The sequence below is a fragment of the Scyliorhinus torazame genome, chromosome 3, assembly GCF_047496885.1.
Source record: "Scyliorhinus torazame isolate Kashiwa2021f chromosome 3, sScyTor2.1, whole genome shotgun sequence".
Lineage (NCBI taxonomy): Eukaryota > Metazoa > Chordata > Chondrichthyes > Carcharhiniformes > Scyliorhinidae > Scyliorhinus > Scyliorhinus torazame.
Genome location: NC_092709.1, coordinates 131,566,527 through 131,586,869, shown reverse-complemented (window position 1 = coordinate 131,586,869; position 20,343 = coordinate 131,566,527). Strand labels below are relative to the sequence as shown.

The window sequence follows — 20,343 nt, the reverse complement described above, 5'->3', positions numbered from 1 at the left end:
TTTTAAGACAGTCCAATTGCTTCATGATCATTGTTTTAATACCAGCTTTGTATGAAACCAAATTCATATTTTCAAACTAACATGTTGGAGTTTCAACTCAGTCCAGCAAGATAACCAGGGAACCACCATAAACATTCACTACTTCCCAGCTGATTAATCACTAATAGCAACCTGGATGAATGGGTGAAGTTATGTACCAGGGGCTGGATTCGTCGATTCTGGGGCTATGTCCCCACGCCGCCGTGGGAACGGTGGCATTTTACGCCAGAAAACCTGGCTCAAAACGGCCACCGATTCCCCGTTTTGCTTTGGGCTAGCAGGACAGCAGCGTAGAGCACCTGGCTCTAGCTGCAGATACGCCCTGGAGAACTGCCGGGTCCCTAACCACGCATACGTATGGCGGCAGTCTGCAACGGCCGTACCGTGCAACATAGTGGCAGTCACTTGTGGACCCGGCCCACAAAATAGTCCCCCCTTTCAGCCGGCTTGCGCGTCCCGGACCACCCCCACAGTGTCCCCAGCCCCAAATAATGTCCCAACCTGCCCGCAGATCGGGCCTCGCCCGACTGTTGCGGCGCTGGACTGAGTCCGCAGCCACCATGCCGAGTTCCCAACAGGGGAGATCACACGCAATCCACGCCGTCGAGAACTCGGCAGGTCAGGGGTGCAGCATCGGGGGGCGGGCCTCAGACGATGTCCTGAGGCCGTCGATACGGCAGAGTCTTTGGAGGGGGCGGAGCATCGCAAAAGCGACGCTGCCCCCAATTTGGACAGAAACTCGGCTTCTCTGGCCATTCACCGAACACGATTTTGGTGTCAGCGACCGGAGAATCCATCCCCAGGTGTGTAAATTCAGAACATCTGTCCTAAGATTGCCAGATGTGGTCTGTCAATAACATATTTGCCCGAATTCTCCGGCCATTGGGATTTTCTTTCCCCGCAGGTAGTGCATCCCTGCCCACGGGTCTCCCAGCGGCATGGGGTGGCTTCAATAGGAAATCCAATTGACAAGCGGGAAGAGAGAGTTCCGTCGCCAGTGAATGGCGCACCACCAAGAAACATGTGGCTGGGGGACTAGAGAATTCCACCCATTATCTATAAAACAAAGAGTGCTGCAATATCTTCAAAAGTCCCCAAATAAAGAGTTGAAGAATGTCCCTTACAATGACACCACACATATTATGGAAAAAGATGTAGAATAGTATGGTGACAGTACCTAATTATGCCTTGCTCCTCTTTCAAGAGAGGAAGATTAAATTAACCTTTCACAGATGCAAATCATGGAATTACTACAGTGCATAAGGAGGCCATTTGGCCCATCAAGTCAGCATTGACCCTTTGAAAGAGCACCCTGCCCAGGCCCACTCCCCCACCTGATCCTGATAACCCCATCTAACCCGCACATCTTTGGACACTAAGGGACAATTTAGTATGGCCAATCCATCTAATCTGTACATTTTTGGACTGTGAGATGAAACTGAAGCACCCGGAGGAAACCCGCGCAGATACGGGAGAAAGTGCAAACGCCACACAGTCACCCAAGGCTGGAATTGAACCCGGGTCCCTGGTGCCGAGAGGCAACAGTGCTAACCACTGTGTCACCATAGAGTTCAAGTATATTTCATGGGTCGATTCAAAAATGTGACAATGTACTCCCATACCACTCATTCCCTTCATAGGTAGCAGTGATTAGCACTGCTGCCTCACAGCGCCAGGGACCCGGGTTCGATTCCAATCTTGGGTGACTGTCTGTGTGGAGTTTTCACATTCTCCCCATGACTCTGAGTTTCCTCCAGATGCTCCGGTTTCCTCCCAGAGTCCAAAGATGTGCAGGTTAGGTGGATTGGACATGGTAAATTTCCCTTTACTGTACAAACGTTTGGGTAGGGTAGGGGTGACAGGGCGGGGGGTGGGCCTATGTAAGGTACTCCTTTGGAGGGTCAGTGCAGACTCAATGGATTGAATGGGCTCCTTCTGCACTGTAGGGATTCTAGGATTCTCAGGGTTTAAGCACAGAAAGAAGCCAATTGGCACATCATGTCTGTGCCGGTTCTTTGTGTTAGCCCTCTGCAAGAGCAACTGAAAGTCTTATGAAAACAATACAAGTAGGTTTCCCCCTAAGACTCACGATGCTCTGCAATTGAATATCAAATCAGACTTTTCCCTAGACATTGCTTTTTGTTTGTCACCGGGTCCTGCAAAGCATTCAAAAACATAATTGAGCTTTTTAACAACAAGAAATGCCTTCATAAAGTGCCTTTACTGTAGCAAACATGTTCCAAAGAACTGCAAACAGATTTTAAGACTGAGTGACATAAATAGCTATTCAGAAGATGGTTAAAAACTTGGTCAGGAGATAGTCTTTACATCAACAACCCTCCATTTAAAATTGGGAATTCAAATTAACCTGTTTTTTGGTGGTGTTGGTTAAAGAACACGGGCGAGATTCTCCGACCCCCCGCCGGGTCGGAGAATCGCCGGGGGCTGGCGCGAATCCCGCCCCCGCCGGTTGCCGAATTCTCCGGCACCGGATATTCGGCGGGGGCGGGAATCGCGCCGCGCCGGTTGGCGGGCACCCCCCCGCGATTCTCAGGCCCGGATGGGCCGAAGTCCCGCCGCTAAAATGCCTGTCCCGCCTACCTTACCGGTGGGACAAGGCGGCGCGAGCGGGTTCCGGGGTACTGGGGGGGGGGGGGGCGCGGGGCGATCTAGCCCCGGGGGGTGCCCCCACGGTGGCCTGGCCCGCGATCGGGCCCACCGATCCGCGGGCGGGCCAGTGCCGTGGGGGCACTCTTTCCCTTCCGCCTTCGCCATGGTCTCCACCATGGCGGAGACGGAAGGGACTCCCTCCACTGCGCATGCGCGGGAATGCCGTCAGCGGCCGCTAACGCTCCCGCGCATGCGCCGCCCGGAGATGTCATTTCCGCGCCAGCTGGCGGGGCACCAAAGGCCTTTTCCGCCAGCTGGCGGGGCGGAAATTCGTCCGCCGCGGGCCTAGCCCCTTAAGGTTGGGGCCTGGCCCCCAAAGATGCGGAGCATTCTGCACATTTGGGGCGGCGCGATGCCCGACTGATTTACGCCGTTTTGGGCGCCAGTCGGCGGACATCGCGCCGATACCGGAGAATTTCGCCCCACATGTTTGTTTGGCCCAAGGAGAACTTCCTTGTTCACCCTCAATCACAGCAATGGGATTCACAGAGTCAATGTGAGCAAGTAGATAGAGTTTTTATTTAACATCTCATTCAAAAGTCAATGGGCGGGATTCTCCGTAATCGGCGCGATGTCCGCTGACCGGCACCAAAATCGGCGCGAATCAGCCCGCATCGCGCGCCCCAAAGGTGCGGAATTCTCCACATCTTGAGGGGCGAGGCCCGCGCCGGACTGATTTCCGCCCCGCCAGCTGGCGGGAAAGGCCGTTGGTGCCCCGTCAGCCGGCGCGGAAATGACTTTGCCGGGCAGCGCATGCGCGGGAGCGTCAGCGGCCGCTCACGGCATCCCCGCGCATGCGCAGTGGAGGGGGTCTCTTCCGCCTCCGCCATAGTGGAGACCATGGCGAAGGCGGAAGGAAAAGAGTGCTCCCACGGCACAGGCCCACCCGCGGATCGGTGGGCCCCGATCGCGGGCCAGGCCACCATGGGGGCACCCCCTGGGGCCAGATCGCCCCGCACCCCCCCCAGGACCCCGGAGCCCGCCCGCGCCGCCGTGTCCCGCCGTCCCAAAGGTGGTTCAGTCCACGCCGGCTGGCGTGGGTTAACAGCGGCGGGACTTCGGCCCATCGCGGACCGGAGAATCGCTGGGGGATTCCCGCTGACTGGCGCGGCGTGATTCCCGCCCCCGCCGAATATCCGGTGGCGGAGAATTCGCGACATGGCGGGGGCGGGATTCACGCCGGCCCCCGGCGATTCTCCGACCCGGTGGGGGGTCGGAGAATCGCGCCCAATATCTCTAACGGTGTAGCACTCCATCAGTAATAAGCATCATACCAGAGGCCAAAATAAGTCAAATTATCTTACAAGAACATAAGAAATAGGAGCAGGAAAAGACCCAATGACTCTTCGTGCCAGTTCCAATATTGAATGTGATTACGGCTGATCTTGGGTTTCAACTCCACTTTCCCAGACTCCCCACATCCTCTTGATTCCCTGAGAGATCAAAAATCTGTCTATCCCAGTCTTAAATATATTCAATGATGCTGCATTCACAACCCTCGGGGCAGAGAATTCCAAAGATACATAACGCTTTCAGTGAAGACCTGTCTCCTCACCTTAGTCCTAAATGTTCGCCGCCCCCTTATTCTCAGATGGTGCACAGTGTTCTAGATTCCCCAGACAGCGAACAACCTCATTGTCTACCCTGTCAAACTCCTTCATAGTCTTGAATGTTTCAAAGAGCTCACCTCCCATTCTTCTAAAATCCAGAGAACATAGACCCAATTTACTCAGGCTCTCATCAAAGGCCAACCCTCTCAATCTAATAAACGTTCACCGTCCTGCCGTCAATGCAAAAATATATTCCTTAAATAACAGTATTAAGACCATAAGACATAGGAGCAGTATTAGGCTATTCGGCCCATCGAGACTGCTCCACCATTCAATCATGGCTGATGTGTTTCTCATCCCCATTCTCCTGCCTTCTCCCCATAACCCCAGATCCCCTTAATAATCAAGAACCTATCTATCTCTGTTTAAAGACACTCAGTGATTTGGCCTCCACAGGCTTCTGCGACAAAGAGTTCCACAGATTCACCACCCACTGGCTGGAGAAATTCCTCCTCATCTCAGTTTTAAGGGATCGGACCTTCAGTCCTCAACCATTCCTCATATGGGAATCTCTTCATTCCAGGGATCAATCTTGTGGACTTTCTCTGGACCCTTTCCAAGGCCAGCACATCCTTTCTTAGATAAGAGGCCCAAAACTGCTCACAATACTCCAAATGGGGCCTGACTGGAGCCTTATACCGCCTCAGAAGTACATCCCTGCTTTTGTATTCTAACCCTCTCGGCATGAATGCTAACATTGCATTTGCCTTCTTAACTGCCGACTGAACCTGCACATTAACCTGAAGAGGATCTTGAACTAGGACTCCTAAATACCTTTGTGCTTATGATTTCCTAAGCCTTTTCCTATTTAGAAAATAGTACATGCCTCCATTCTTCCGTTCTGTTGTATTGGACTCAGGGATGAGATTCCAACCAGATAACTGCACCATCACCAAGAACACCTATTTCCACCACCATAACACCGCCCAATTACACTCTCACTTCAGCTCAACTGCTGCTGAAACCCATATTCATGCCGTTGCTATCTCTAAGCATGACTATGCCAACACACTCTTAGCCTGCCTCCCATGTTCTAACCTCCATGGATTTAACATCATCCAAACCTGTGCTGCCATTGTCCAAATTCACACCAAGGCTGGGATTTTCTCACCCCACCCACCACCAGGATCTTTCAGTCCCACCAAACATCGATGTACTTTTGGCTGGCCCATCACATCCCCTGCGGTGTGACCCACTATGGCACTGCATGAAAATCCCAGCCGAAGCTCCGTTCCACTGTGCCTACTGACCTACATTTGCTTCCAGTTAAACAATGATTTGATGTTAAAATTTACATCTTTTTTTGAAATTCCTCCATGGGGAGGTCTCGCTAAATTCCTCCTAGCTGTACAATTACCATTAGCCTAGCACCCCCTCCAATATTGGCCTCTTGAGGATCCCTAATTTTAATTACCCCATCATTAGCGACAATGCCTTCAGTTGCCAAGACCCGAAGCTCTGGAATTCTCTCTGAACACCTCTCCACTTTCCTCAGATATACCCTACCTCCTCATCTGCCCTAATACCTCATGTAGCCCAGTGCCATATTTTGTTTGAAAGTGCACCAGTATAGTGCCTTGGAATGATTTACTACATTAAAGGTGCTATATAAAACCAAATTATCGTCCTGTGGTTGAGGGATTAAATCATAACTCCTACCGTGCCACACTGGAACATGTGAGAATACTTACAAATGCTAGCTTTTATATTGAAGTCTTTGGGAGCAAATTGCCAACTGAAGCTTTTGAACTGAATACTGAGCTCAGAATCCAAGAACAGGCTCTGCCAACTCAGATGTACCTCTGCACCAGCCAGTCAGGAACATATCCAAACAAAGGTTATCCAAGTGGCGCTTTTCTTACTGGCTGAACTAACATGATGGGAATATATTTTCTAAGGGAAGGCATATATCGGCATATTTTATGGAATGTTTCTGGGTGAATTTACCAGTTGCACTTCATGGATGGCCCTTCCATGAAACCACAGTTTTCCACAGAATAGTAGATTGTTTCTGCTTACATTTAACACAAGAAGTGTTTAAAACTAATTTTTACAATTAAGGGGCAAAATGTAGCGTGGCCAATCCACCTACCCTACATGTCTTTTGGGTTGTGGGGGTGAGACCTATGAAGACACTGGGAGAATCTGAAAACTCCACACGGACGATGATCCGGGGTCAGGATCGAACTCGGATCTTCGGCACCTAGTGTTCTAAACAACATATTTGGCTACCGATCTTTAAAGGCAAAATCAACATGGTAATAATTGATGGGAGTCTATTACATACCTATCATAGTCTTATCTAGAGTCATAGATGTTTACAGCATGGAAACAGGCCCTTCGGCCCAGCTTGTCCATGTCGCCCAGTTTCTACCACTAAGCTAGTCCCTCTATACCCACCCTGCCAAAATCTCCCGCTGAGACTTGCTACAACGAGACTCGGGTGTCCAATACATCCCCCAGAGGGTGTCACAAATCATAGTGGTCTGAAGGGCAAGCAGCTGGACCAGGAGGATTTGGAGAACCACCACATCTCCTCAGATGTCCAGGAGGGCGGCGAGAGGCAACCTGTGGAGGAGGTGTCGAAAGAGCCACGGGTGATGGCCAGGGCCCACATGGGACGCAGGGCTATAGATACCCTCATAGCCTCTCATGACAGCCAGGACTGGGGTGTAAAGAGTTCTCCCACCATGGAATCTGACATCCGCTCACTATTGTGCTGCCTGCAGGAGGTCATCCTGATGGTGGCATCATTCATGGGAAAGACGCTAAAGCGAGTGGCCGGACGCTGCAGGAAAATGATGATCGCTCGCAATGAGGACAGAGCGATGCTCCTCTTATCGTCTGCAAAATGTCCGAGTCCTGCCTGACAGAGAGTTGAATGTGACCTGTCAATGAACGGCTTGTCTTGGGGCCCAGAGAGGTTGAATGACAACTCAACTCCTACTGCCTCCTCCGAGGTAGGGGTGCGGTATTTTTCTCCACCTACTGATGAGGTGAACAGACTCTCAGACATTTTCAGCCCTTGGCACAGTCAGGGAATTACCGATGGTGAGGTTCACTTGTCGTTTTAAAAATTGGGAAAAGGCGCCGTGGCTGCTGTGGGAGAGAGCAGAGGTAGGACATGTTCCCAAAGGCGCAGCCCTGGGCTTCCGGTGTCCCTCCCCACCCACCCTCAACCAGGTACCCTCTGCCGGGGGAGCATTATGTGACCCACCCAAGGGGGACGCCCACAGTAGCTCCTACAGGAGGGTGACGGACGGTGGCCACAGAGCATACCGCTGGCGTGGGTAGCGCCAGCCACTGGTACCCTGCCGGCATGTATGCTTGCTGGGGCCAGGAGTGCAGTGCAGAGGGCAGTGTGCCGGGGGGAAATTCCAGGTGTGGGGATAAGAGAGGAGGGAGGGGGGAGAGGAACATGCAGGGGCTGTAGTTTAGGCCGGGGCCAGCGTGTAGCTCATTTGACCTGTTGGGAGCGAGGTTACGGATCATGTTAACGCCTTTCACCCCCTACAAAGGATTTCGGAATACAACCAAGAATGGTTGGCATTTGCTTTGCCGCCACAGTCGTTGGGGATACTCTGAGGCTGTACAAGCAGGAGCTGCTTGGGGAGGGCCCTGCCACAGCAGAGCTTGCCCCAGAAGAACAGGAGCCAGGCGGTGAAGATGGAGAGTCGGCCACACAACAGGCCGAGGAGCAGATGGGAAGGAGTCGCCCTGAAATTTTGCCACGGGACTCAGTGGGTACCGTGATGCACAAGCTACCCGCGCCATTATCGAGGCCCTGTATGCACAGTCGGCAAAATATATCAAGTTCAATATGGACCGGGCCCACCAGGTTTCGGGATTCACCGCCATTGCCGGATACCCCAGGTCGAGGGGGTGATTGATGGAATGCATGTCCCCTGATGACCACCAGCGCATGAGGGAATGGCCTTCACAAACTAAAAGCGACTCTACTCGATGAACGTGCAGCTGGTATGAGATACACGTCTGCGCCCGATATCTGGGCAGCATGCATAACTCCTTCATCCTGGAACGCACAACAGTTCCTGACACCTTTGAGGCGCACCCCCAGGTGAAGGGTTCGCTCTTGGGTGACAGGGGTTATCTGCTGGGGTCATGGCTGACGATGCCTATCTGAAGGCCCCAGACCAACACGGAGACCCACTACAATGGCACCCATGCCATGATCAGGGACGTAATTAAGCGGTGCATCAGCGTCCTGCAGATGCAGTTCAGGGGCCTGGACTATTCCAGAGAGGCCCTCCAATATAGCGCTGGGAGGGTCACCTGCAGCGGGGTGGTCTGCTGCGTCCTTCACAACCTTGCGCAGCAGAAGGGTGGTGTGCTGGAGGAGGGGGATGAATGCCAGGCCCTGTCTGGCGAGGAGGATTTGGAGGGGGGCCAGGATAGGCAGGGCATGGTGTCCGGGCAGGCACAGAAGATCAGCAATGTATGTGCCAGGGCCGCCGTGGACAGGACACTCTAATCGCCTCCAAGGTCACCGATTAGGGGGCCTGGCGGCATGAACATCTAGTCTTCACCCTATGCCCCACCCTAACCACCCCCTCCCAACACCATCACCCCCTCCTGTCCAACCCCGCACCTGCAACCCGTTCCGTGATTCCTAACCTGCCTCACTACAGGATGTGGGCCCTGGGTTGGCAGTGTCAGCAGATCCAGTCGATGGGATGGAGGATGATGACGACCCGCACTGCGATGAGCTCTGGTGCTCCACATCGTTTAACAAAGTCTGACTCCTGCCCACGGTAGCACTTTCCACCATCCACTGGATCCCTACACACGAGCTGGCCATTCCATCACATGGTCCCACCGAAACTTGGGGTGGTGGAGGTGGGGCCGGGGTCTGGGGTGGGAGGAGAGTGGAGAGGCAGCGCCTGGTGTCGGGGTGATGTGCAGTGCCTGACCTGGGGCCCAGGCCCGTGACAACTCCAATCCTCCCCTGCAGATGTCACCGGCACAAGCCCCATCACACCCTCCTCCCTCGGGGTGCACAATGACCTCCAGGCTACCCCTTGCGACGGGGGGTGTGGCAGGACTTAGCTCCGTGGGGCCCCACCACCACCTGACGTGGCCAGTCCTGGAGGCCCGCTCTCGTCTCACCCGGGGTCTCAATGCTCATGGCCATGGAGCACAGGAACAGGGCCACCTCCCTCTGTGACTGGCTCGGGTCAGCCAGCACCCAGGCAATGCCGTCGCCACCCGCAGCCATGCCTCATTGTGACTGGACCAAGCTCTGGAGCACCATTGCAATGTCCAGGTGGCCCTGGTACATAGCTGCCTGTGACAGGGCAGCACTGTCTTGTGCCTTGGCCAGCGCCAGCACAGAGTGACCCAGGTCTTGGACATCTTGACCCATGGCCGGTACCTTTGCCTCGAAGGCCTCCACCACGGACGCCTGGGTAGCACGTATGGTCAGCACCATCTCCTGCCCCTCCTCCACCAACTGCTGGCACCCCGTTATGCAGACCCTGGCTCTGTATCTGCATCTCCAGCATTGATGGGACCACCCTTTCCAGAAGCCCGAGACCCGTCTGACGGCAGGTAGCTACTGGGGTCATGCCGCCCCCGGACCATCCGGCCCCTCAAGGATTCCTATCTCTACCTAATGCAGCGCTGCACATGTGCACTGCAGACCAGATAGTGTCCCAGGAGCCTCTTTACTATAAAGCCCAACCAAGATGAGTGTCTCCTCGTGTATCTGGGAAGACGGAGATTGATAGAAAGAGCTGTGATGGGAAGTCGGTGTTGTCCCAGACTGGTGCCCCAGGGTGTCACAGGCTGGCGTTTGGGGGCTCGGGTCGCTGTCCAGTCCCGCTTTGTCGCTCGAAGTGTTCAGGGGTTGTGGCCGGGGGTGGGAATCGCCCACCGCGTCGCCAGGTGATCCTGCAAGACACGACACATGGTATGATCGCGGGTAGGGATGGTGGAGGGGCGATGTGGAGGTGATGGAGTGCTGGGTAGTGTGGGGATGGATTTGGGCAGCATAGGATGTGGGCAGTTAGACATAATTTCACAATTCCAGGCACTCCTAGAACATACAGTGCAGAAGGAGGCCATTCGACCCATCCAGTCTGCACCGACCCACTTAAGGCCTCACTTCCACCCAATAACCCCGTAATCCAATAACCCCATCGAACCTTTTTGGTCACTAAGGGCAATTTATCATGGCCAATCCACCTAACCTGCACGTCTTTGGACTGTGGGAGGAAACCGGAGCACCCGGAGGAAACCCACGCACACACGGGGAGAACGTGCAGACTCCGCCCAGACAGTGACCCAGCGGGGAATCGAACCTGGGACCCTGGCGCTGTGAAGCCACAGTGCTATCCACTTGTGCTACCGTGCTGCCCACTTGTGCATGTAGGGCATCCGGCCATGGCGGGCGATATGGATGTTGGCATGTGGTGCAGTGTGAGGTGCAAGCAGATTGCCGCAGGTGGGGTTCGGTCGCCTTCTGGGGAAGGGGGAGTATGGGAGTGTGGGATGGGGGTTGGTGCCAGGGACACAGTGATTACTCATCCTGCTTTGTATGGCACTGCTGACTGGTCCTGGCAGTGGGGCCCACATGGCTCAAGGCATCTGTCACCAGTCACCTGCGCCCAAGCCCAGTGTACCACAGTGGGTGTCAGCCTCCTTCCCACCCCGGGGAACAGGGTTCCCACCTCCCCTCCACTGTATCCAGCAGGGTCTTAAGTTCCACATCCTGAAATTGGGTGCCGCTCTCCAGGGTGCCCATCTTCGTGGCTGGAATGAGTGTGTGTGGGAAGTGGAGTGTTTGTGTGCTGCTGCAGCTTGTCAGCCTCTTGAGTGCCAATCCTGACCCTGGCGAATCGGACGCATTAGAATTGTACTAATTCGGGCGAGACGAAAGGGACTCCCGTCCGCACCAGGAAACTTCTCTCCCGAACCTTCCTGACCCAGTGAGAAGGAAGGGGAGAAAAAAAAAAAGAGAAGGGGGAAAAATAAAAATAAAGAGAAACGGAAAGAAAGGAAGGAAGGAAGGGAACCAACCACAACCCCCCTCACCCCCAACCAAATAAAAGGTATCCCGAAGCCTGAGACAGACCCTGCGAGAGCAGAGGAGCGGGGGAAGGAAGAGAACCTCAGGGTAAGGAACAGCAGCGGGAATGAGAGACAGGCAGACAGACAGATGGCTGGAAGAAAGAAAACACCAAAGCGAAGGGCCAGCAAGACTCAAGCAGCAGCAGCAGCGAGGAAAAGGCGCATGAGTGGCGGACGCGAAGGCAGACAGCCCCACAAGACGAGTCGGAGGTTCAGCCTGAAAGGGAAAACGATGGTGGACCAAACAGTGGAGCGTGAGCAGGACGTAGCGACCAGCAAAAAAGAGGCGTTCTGGTCGGAGCTCCAAGCAATGATGAAGGAGGCACTGGCGGGGACGACGCACAACATGCAGCAGACCATTGAAGGCCAGGAAAGGGACGTGAAGGCACAGAAAAAAATGATTCTGGAGTTGGAGAGTGCCACCTTGGATCAGAGCAACAGGTGGGAAGGGAGGAACATAAGGGTGTATCAGGACATTGGGGTGGACCTGTCCAAAAAAAGGGCTGAATTCAACAATGCGAAATCAGCACTGCACAAAAGCAAGGAAAAAATTTGGGATGTTATTCCCGGCCAAATTCTGGGTGACATTTGAGAGGAAAGAGCTGTATTTTAACACCCCAGTGGCAGCTGATGAGTTTGTTAGAGCGAACAAACTGGGGGAAGGAGCAGACGCAACCGCAATGAAAGACACGGGGACGGAATAGGAAGGGAAAACCAGAACAAAGAGCGGAGGACAGACCGTAAACAAGGACAATGGGATCATGAACTGTGCACATGTGTTTTTTGTCTTGCACGGGACTGTGCTGCCTCGTTTCAGAGCTTGTCTCCTCTCTCAATGCAATGGAGGGGGAGGGAGTGGAGCGAGGAAAATGAGGATGAGAAAAGCAAACAGGAGGGCGACACAAGGGCCAGTAGGAGGAAGGTTAAACAGGGCCAGAACTGGGCACATACTGGGAGGAGGGCCACCGTACTAGCAATGGGGGCCAGCACGGGAGGCCAGGAAGGAAGGAGGGCTGCGGCGCGCCTCTCAGGGGAGAGGGAGTGCCTGGCACAAGGAGGGGGGATGGAATGGGCAGAAGGGGAGGGGAGGAGAACATGGGGGGGGACAGAGGGACAGGGGCTGGGGGTGGGGGGTGGGGGAGGAGTCTGGGGGAGAGCACAGAACAAAAGAGAAGCAATAGTGAAGCAGGACAGACATAGGCCTCGACGTGCATGGAGCAGGGCAAGGAACCAAGAGGGCACTGCAAACAGCCACTCAAGAGGGCATCAGGGCAGAGGTAGACCCGGAGCGCAGGGGCGCACCCGCGTGGCGTAAGCACAGCTGGTGGCCACATTGGGTGCCCCCTGGGCAAAGGGAAACCCCTTAGCGCTGAGGCCCCACCCAGTGGTGAGAGCGGCGACCCTGACCATTTTGGACGGCCCCCTAGCAAAGGGAAACCCCAGAGTGCAGGGGCGCATCCATCAGGTAAGTATGGGTGATCCCACAAGACCGGGGGATCAGAAACCCCCCACCAGGATCGTTACCTGGAATGTAAGGGGACTCAACTGCCCAGTAAAAAGATCCAGAATCTTCGCTAAGAAGCCTATAAGCAGACATAATCTACCTACAAGAGAAGCACCTGAGGGAGAAGGACCGACTGCTGGTAAGAAAGGGCTGGGTGGGACAGACATACCACACATGCTACGAGACATGTTCCAGTTCTTTTCGCAGGTGCACAAGGAATATACCCGTATCGACTTCTTTGCAGTGGGGAAATCGGTGCTTCCAGGGATCACGGGAATGGACTACTCCGCGATCGTTATCTCCGACCACGCTACACACTATATGGATGTGAGGATGGAGACAGGCCGGGCCCAGCGCCCCACTTGTGCGGATCTCCTGGCCGACAAGGCTTTCTGCCAAAAATTATCGCAGGCCATAGGCGATTACATTAGTAACAACCAAAACGGTGAGGTCTCACCCTCCACGTTTTGGGAGACACTGAAGGCCGTGATCAGAGGAGAGATCATAGCCCACAAGGTATGCAGAGATAGGGAAGAGAGGGTGGCCAGGCAACAGCTAGTGGACTCCATTCTGGAAGTCGATAGAAAGTACTTTGAGGCCCCGACCGGAGGGCTGTTGGCGGAGAGGAAAAAGCTGCAAATGGACTTTAACCTGCTATCCACTAGGAAAGCAGTGCACCAACTCTGCCAGACACGGGGGAACCTTCTACAAATACGGAGCCTACTGGCTCACCAGCTGAGAAAGCAGGCAGCCACGAGGGAAATAGCGCAGGTTCAGGATAACAGAGGCAGACTGGTAACTGAGCCAAAGGAGGTCAATCGGGCATTTGAGACCTTCTACCGGGGACTGTACACATCCAAGCCCCCCCGACGGGGATAGAATCATAGAATCATAGAAGTTTACAGCATGGAAACAGGCCCTTCGGCCCAACCAGTCCATGCCGCCCAGTTTTTACCATTAAGCTAGTCCCAGTTGCCCGCACTTGGCCCATAACCCTCTATACCCATCTTACCCATGTAACTATCTAAATGCTTTTTAAAAGACACAATTGTACCCGCCTCTACTACTACCTCTGGCAGCACATTCCAGACACTCACTACCCTCTGAGTGAAGAAATTGCCCCTCTGGGCCCTTCTGAAACTCTCCCCTCTCACCTTAAACCTATGCCCTCTAGTTTTAGACTCCCCTACCTTTGGGAAAAGATGTTGACTATCTACCTTATCTATGCCCCTCGTTATTTTATAGACCACTATAAGATCACCCCTAAGCCTCCTACGCTCCAGGGAAAAAAGTCCCAGTCTATCCAGCCTCTCCTTATAACTCAAACCATCAAGTCCCGGTAACATCCTAGTAAATCTTTTCTGCACTCTTTCTAGTTTAATAATATCCTTTCTATAATAGGGTGACCAGAACTGCACACAGTATTCCAAGTGTGGCCGCACCAATGTCTTGTACAACTTCAACAAGACGTCCCAACTCCTGTATTCAATGTTCTGACCAACGAAACCAAGCATGCCGAATGCCTTCTTCACCACCCTGTCCACCTGCGACTCCACCTTCAAGGAGCTATGAACCTGTACTCCTAGATCTCTTTGTTCTATAACTCTCCCCAATGCCATACCATTAACTGAGTAGATCCTGGCCTGATTCGATCTGCCAAAATGCATCACCTCACATTTACCTAAATTAAACTTCATCTGCCATTCGTCGGCCCACTGGCCTAATTGATCAAGATCCCGTTGCAATCCTAGATAACCTTCTTCACTATCCACTGTGCCACCAATCTTGGTGTCATCTGCAAACTTACTAACCATGCCTCCTAAATTCTCATCCAAATCATTAATATAAATCACAAATAACAGTGGACCCAGCACCGATCCCTGAGGCACACCACTGGTCACAGGCCTCCAGTTTGAAAAACAACCCTCTACAACCACCCTCTGTCTTCTGTCGTCCAGCCAATTTTGAATCCAATTGGCAACCTCACCCTGGATCCCGTGAGCTTTAACCTTCTGCAACAACCTACCATGCGGTACCTTGTCAAAGGCTTTGCTAAAGTCCATGTACACAACGTCTACTGCACTGCCCTCATCTACCTTCTTGGTCACCACCTCAAAAAACCCAATCAAATTTGTGAGACATGATTTTCCACGCACAAAGCCATGCTGACTGCCCCGAATCAGTCCTTGCCACTCTAAATGCTTGTAGATCCTGTCTCTCAGAATACCTTCTAGCAACTTACCTACTACAGACGTTAGGCTCACCGGTCTGTAGTTCCCAGGCTTTTCCCTGCTGCCCAGGATGCAGGAATGAAACAGTTCCTAGACAAACTGGAACTACCAGTTGTGGGGGAAGACAGACGGGAGGAGCTGGAAGCACAAATAGACCTGGGAGAAATCATGGAGAGCATCAACTCCATGCAGGCGGGAAAGGCACTGGGACCCGACGGGTTCCCGGCAGACTTCTACAAAAGATTTGCAGCAGTCCTGGCCCCACACTTAAGGGACATGTTCGTGGACCCACTGGCAGGGGGCACCCTACCCCATACACTAGCGCAGGCCACAATCTCACTAATACCCAAAAACGATAAAGATCTGACGGAATGTGAATCATACAGACCCATTCACTGCTGAACGTGGATACGAAAATACTCGCAAAGGTCCTGGCCAAAAGGCTGGACGGCTGTGTACCAGAGGTGGTCGCAGAGGACCAAACGGGCTATGTCATAAGAACATAAGAACTAGGAACAGGAGTAGGCCATCTGGCCCCTCGAGCCTGCTCCGCCATTTAATGAGATCATGGCTGATCTTTGTGGACTCAGCTCCACTCTCCGGCCCGTACACCATATCCCCGAATCCCTTTATTCTTTAGAAAGGTATCTATCTTTTTCTTAAAAACGTTTGACGAAGGAGCCTCAACTGCTTCACTGGGCAAGGAATTCCAGAGATTCACAACCCTTTGGGTGAACAAGTTCCTCATAAACTCGGTCCTAAATCTACTTCCCCTTATTTTGAGGCTGTGCCCCCTAGTTCTGCTTTCCCCGACCAGTGGAAACAACCTGCCCGCATCTATCCTATCTATTCCCTTCATAATTTTATATGTTTCTGCAAGATCCCCCCTCATCCTTCTAAATTCCAATGAGTACAGTCCCAGTCTACTCAACCTCTCGTCATAATTTAATCCCCTCAACTCTGGGATCAACCTAGTGAATCTCCTCTGCACTCCCTCCAGTGCCAATATGTCCTTTCTCAGGTAAGGAGACCAAAACTGAACACAATACTCCAGATTGCAGCATAATCTCCCTAGTCTTGAACTCCATCCCTCTAGCAATGACAGACAAAACTCGATTAGCCTTCTTTATCACCTGTTGCACCTGCACACCAACATTTTGCGACTCGTGCACCAGCACACCCAGGTCCCTCTGCACAGCAGCATGTTTTAACATCTTACCGTTTAAATAATAATCCATTCTGCTGTTATTCCTCCCAAAATGGATAGCCTCACACTTGGCAACATTGAATTCCATCTGCCAGACCCTAGCCCATTCACCTAACCTATCCAAATCCTTCTGCAGACTTCCGGTATCCTCTGCACTTTTTGCTTTACCACTCATCTTAGTGTCATCTGCAAACTTTGACACATTGCACTTGGTCCCCAACTCCAAATCATCCATGTAAATTGTGAACAACTGCGGGCCCAACACTGATCCTTGAGGGACTCCACTAGTTACAGGTTGCCAACCAGAGAAACACCCATTTATCCATACTCTCTGCTTTCTGTTAGTTAACCAATCCTCTACCCATGCTACCACTTTACCCTCAATGCCATGCATCTTTAGTTTATGCAGCAACCTTTTGTGTGGCACCTTGTCAAAAGCTTTCTGGAAATCCAGATATACCACATCCATTGGCTCCCCGTTATCTACTGCACTGGTAACGTCCTCAAAAAATTCTACCAAATTAGTCAGACACGACCTACCCTTTATGAACCCATGCTGCGTCTGCCCAATGGGACAATTTCCCTCCAGGTGCCCCGCTATTTCCTCGTTAATGATAGATTCCAGCATTTTCCCTACAACCGAAGTTAAGCTTACCGGCCTATAATTACCCGCTTTCTGCCGACCTCCTTTTTTAAACAGTGGTGTCACGTTTGCGACTTTCCAATCCTCTGGGACCACCCTAGAGTCTAGTGAATTTTGATAAATTATCACTAGTGCGTTTACAATTTCCCTAGCCATCTCTTTTAACACTCTGGGATGCATCCCATCAGGGCCAGGAGACTTGTCTACCTTTAGTCCCATTAGCTTGCCCAATACTGCCTCCTTAGTGATTACAATCATCTCAAGGTCCTCACCTATCATATCTTTATTTCCATCAGTCATTGGCATGTTATTTGTGTCTTCCACTGTGAAGACTGACCCAAAAAACCTGTTCAGCTCCTCAGCCATTTCCCCGTCTCCTATTATTAAATCTCCCTTCTCATCTTCCAAAGGACCAATATTTACCTTAGCCACTCTTTTTTGTCTTATATAGGGTAGGCAGCTCACAGCGAACATCAGGCGGCTGCTGAATGTGATAATGACCGTCCCCGAGGAGAGAACACCAGAGGTGATTGTCTCACTGGACGCAGAAAAGGCCTTCGACAGAGTCGAATGGAGCTACCTCCTCGAGGTATTGGAACGGTTTGGTCGGGGAGCGGGATTCACCACCTGGGTGAGACTCCTGTACAACGCTCCCAAAGCGAGCGTCCAAACTAACACAACCAGCTCTGAATACTTCCAGCTACAGAGAGGAACAAGACAGGGCTTCCCCCAGTCCCCACTCTTGTTCGCGCTAGTGATTGAACCCCTGGCGATAGCCCTGTGGGACGCGAAAAGCTGGAAGGGAATCCGGAGAGGAGACAAAGAGCACAGAGTCTCACTCTATGCAAATGACCTACTCCTCCATGGCTTGAAGCCACAGGAGGGACTGAGGGCAATACTGCAAATACTGAATGAGTATGGAACCTTCTTGGGTTACAAACGTAACCTGGGCAAAAGCGAGGAATTCCCAGTGAAGCCAAAAGTGGGAGGGACAGCGCGGAATGGGCTCCCGTTTAAAACGGCCCAGAACAGATTCCGTTACCTGGGGATCCAGATAGCCAAAGACTGGACACAGATACACAAGTGGAACCTGACCAGCCTGGTGGAGGAAGTAAGAAAAGACCTTCAGCGGTGGGGCTCACTCCCACTCTCCCTGGCGGGAAGAGTGCAAATGATCAAGATGAACGTACTGCCAAGGTTCCTCTTCCTCTTTAGTTAGATCCATCCCGATCTTCATCCCCAAGTCCTTTTTCCAAAATGACAGTCTAATCATGGCGTTTGTGTGGGGGAGTAAGAACCCGAGAATTCCCAAACTGACACTGCAAAGAGGAAAAGTTAGACGGGGCCTGTCTCTACCGAACCTACAATACTACCACTGGGCAGCAACGGCAGAAAAAGTGAGGGGATGGGTACAGGAACCTGACACAGATTGGGTACAAATGGAGGAGGCATCCTGTAAAGGAACAACCCTCCAGGCCCTGGCTACAGCAGCACTCCCATCCTCCTCAACAAGGTGCACAACGAGCCCAGTGGTAGCGGCCATGCTGAAAACGTGGACCCAGTTGAGACAGCAGTTTGGGATAATCAAAATGTCCTCCATCTGCGGCAATCACAGATTCCCCCCAGCCATGCTAGTTTCCAGCTTCAAAAGACGGAGGCAGGACGGGGGGACACTGACGGTCTGGACTTCTACGTAGGGCGCAGACTGGTGACCCTGGACGAACTGACGAGGAAGTGGAAACTAGCAAAGCGACAGGAATTGAGACACCTCCAAATAAAACACTTCCTCCGCAAAGAGACATTGGGGTACCCTGGAGCCCCAGAAAGCACACTACTAGAGGACCTGATAGGCACAAGCAGCGAGTAGTGAGGGGGGGCTATGTGGGAAAATATACGGACAGCTACTGGACAGAACTCGAACACCACTGGACGGGACCAAACAGAAATGGGAGGACGATCTGGGGACAGAGGTAGGATGGGGACTCTGGAGCGAAGCACTGAGCAGGGTGAGCTCCACCTCCTCCTGCGCAAGGCTAAGCCTAATGCAGCTCAAAGTGGTGCACAGAGCGCACCTGACCAGAACCCGAATGAGCAGGTTCTTCCCGGAGGTGGAGGACAAATGTGAACGGTGCCAGAGGGGCCCGACCAACCACACCCACATGTTTTGGGCTTGCCCCAAGCTTGCTGGGTCTGGACAGCCTTCTCCAAGGCAATGTCCAGGGTTGTGGGGGTGAGGGTGAAGCCATGCCCAATAGTGGCAATCTTCGGGGTATCGGAGCAGCCAGAGCTACACATGGGGAAGGGGGCCAACGCCCTTGCTTTCGCTTCCCTAATCGCACGCCGGAGAATCCTGCTCGGCTGGCGATCGGCAGCACCACCCACAGCAGCAGACTGGCTCGCTGACCTTTTGGAATTTCTCCACCTGGAGAAGATTAAGTACGCCACCCGAGGGTCAGAGGAAGGCTTCCTGGATACTTGGGGGTAGGAGTCGGCCTGTTCCAAAACTTGTTCGAGGCCAGCAACGAGGTGTAAGCCAGGAAAAAAAAGATGAGGAACCAAATATCAGGCAAACCGCACCGAGAAGACCAGCACATTGAGCATTAATTCCAGGCGTGAAAATCAAAACAGGTGGCCAAACTGGTGATCTAATTGGTCTCAACACAGTAGCACAGTGGTTAGCACTGTTGCTTCACAGCGCCAGAGTCCCAGGTTCAATTCCCAGCTTGGGTCACCGTCTGTGCAGAGTCTGCACGTTCTCTCCGTGTCTGTGTGGGTTTCCTCCGGGTGCTCCGGTTTCCTCCCACAATTCCTGAAAGACGTGCCGTTAGGTAATTTGGACATTCTGAATTCTCCCTCCGTGTACCTGAACAGGCACCGGATTGTGCCGACTAGGGGATTTTCACAGTAGCTTCATTGCAGTGTTAATGTAAGCCTACTTGTGACAATAAAGATTAGCTTGATTCGTGTAACTAATGTAAGATGTCCGAATAGAGTTAAACATTAAAATAAAGATTCCATGCAATTACTTCAATTCCCAAGTGTAATTTTGAGGTGACAAATAACATTTCATGATACAATGGTCAAGAATGAACATGAGACTGTAATTTGTCAACTAGTGTGGCACGAATCATTTCAATAAAATTATTTTTATTTTTCTCCACCGTGAAAGAACTGTTCAAAAAATTACTGGGATTTTAAAATGTGCAATTTCTGAGAACATAACTTTATTAACAGGTCATCAGGGAAGAAAATGCATTGCTCGTTTGTCACTAAAAGAGGACTTTCAAACACAAAGGCTGCTCCTGATCTCAGTTGTAGCACGAAGGAGAGCTTCTCGGTAGAGGCTACCC

General features: G+C 52.4%; 1 protein-coding gene across 2 annotated transcripts in view; it reads right to left on the bottom strand.

Annotated features, from left to right (window-relative positions):
* fras1 (Fraser extracellular matrix complex subunit 1) overlaps positions 1 to 20,343 on the bottom strand; it is a 714,708-nt gene that overhangs the window by 350,447 nt on the left and 343,918 nt on the right. The window lies entirely within an intron of this gene.